Source organism: Histoplasma capsulatum, genomic scaffold (genome assembly GCF_000149585.1).
Source record: "Histoplasma capsulatum NAm1 scaffold_8 genomic scaffold, whole genome shotgun sequence".
Classification (NCBI taxonomy): Eukaryota; Fungi; Ascomycota; class Eurotiomycetes; order Onygenales; family Ajellomycetaceae; genus Histoplasma; species Histoplasma mississippiense.
Genome location: NW_001813975.1, coordinates 1,428,860 through 1,430,287, shown reverse-complemented (window position 1 = coordinate 1,430,287; position 1,428 = coordinate 1,428,860).

The following is a 1,428-nucleotide window of genomic DNA, read 5'->3' as shown; positions in this document are numbered from 1 at the left end:
GACAAAACGCGCGATCAGCTGCGAAGCGTCGTCCGCGCACTTCTTGCACGACAGGGTTACTATGTCGGAGCTTGAGTTTCAGCCACGTTAGTCGTAAAGGACGGAATGACCGGTTGGGAAACAGTAGACTTAGCAAACAAATATAACCGTGGCGTCGAACGGGCCGCGTAAAGCATCTCCTTGATATTGAATCCTTAGTATTTACAATTCTACGAGCCGGAGCCAGGATACAAGCGTTGATGATCGTGGCTCCGAATTTCCTCTTCCTTTCTTCTTCTGAGGCTAGACGGAACATGAACAGAATGAGCCCGAAAAAGTTGTATTTTCCTACTTGAGTGGATGTGTACATAGATATATATCAAGGTCCTCACAATACGGCACGTCACATCCCATATCATCTCGAATAGGCGCAGTATGTAAACGACGAGCGCAAAGCAAAAGACACCAGACCCATGAGGTGGCCTTTGCACCAAGGTATCTCTGTGAACAACGGATGCTATTGAATGTGAGAACGGCAACCGTAGGATAGTTCAGATAGGACTCACCTTCCGTAGCGTTTCGACTGAAACGCCCGATCCAATGGAGGATAAAAATTCCATGGCGTGTGAGTCGCAACCCCAACGTTCGATATCATCCACGCCGGTTTTACCATCCTCCTTCTCGTATTTCTGCATCAGTTCCATTGTAATCACCTCCAGCGGTTTGGAGTACTGTGGGACCGGACCTGCCGGTAGCTCCAAACATTCCTCCAGACCAGCTACAAAATAAGATCAGCGATGATCGCCGGCCGCAGGGGATGTTCCATACCAATCTTCACTTCTCCCGTTCTGGTCACAAGGATGTTGGGAGAGCTCAAGCGAGGGTGCTCGACCCGCCGATCAGTGAGATACGTAAGGCCATCGAGGATCTTTCGGTGGTTAATGGCACCCTCGTCGATTCCCGTGGGGAGCTTACCTGAGCTAAAGCGGATGCGAGCTCGATTTCATTCGGATAGGCTTCGCAGGCGACAAGATGATCCAACGAGACGGAGACTTCGTCATGAAGAACGAAGACCGATCCATCATGTACAAAGCATTCCCGAGAGGAGAGGATGTTGGGATGACGGAGTTCTTTGAATCGCCGCAGTGCTTTCTCGCCGTCAGGTCCCCGAAATGTCCTGATGGCAACAAGTCTGCAGGGGCGGACGCGAGGAAGAGCCACGTCGAAAGGTCCAGCCAACTCGCACGCGTAAACTTTTGAGAAAGTCTCCCATGGCGACTCGTGCCGAACCACGAATGTATCCTGCAGACTCTTCCCGGATTTAGATGCTTCTCCAAGGACCAGTCTCTGGCAGGCGCACATTCGCTTTTCTATATGTTGCCGGTTCGGGGGTAGGCGCTCTCTTCTTTGGCCAGCTTGGTGGACTGCACCCTGTGAACCGGTGTGCCG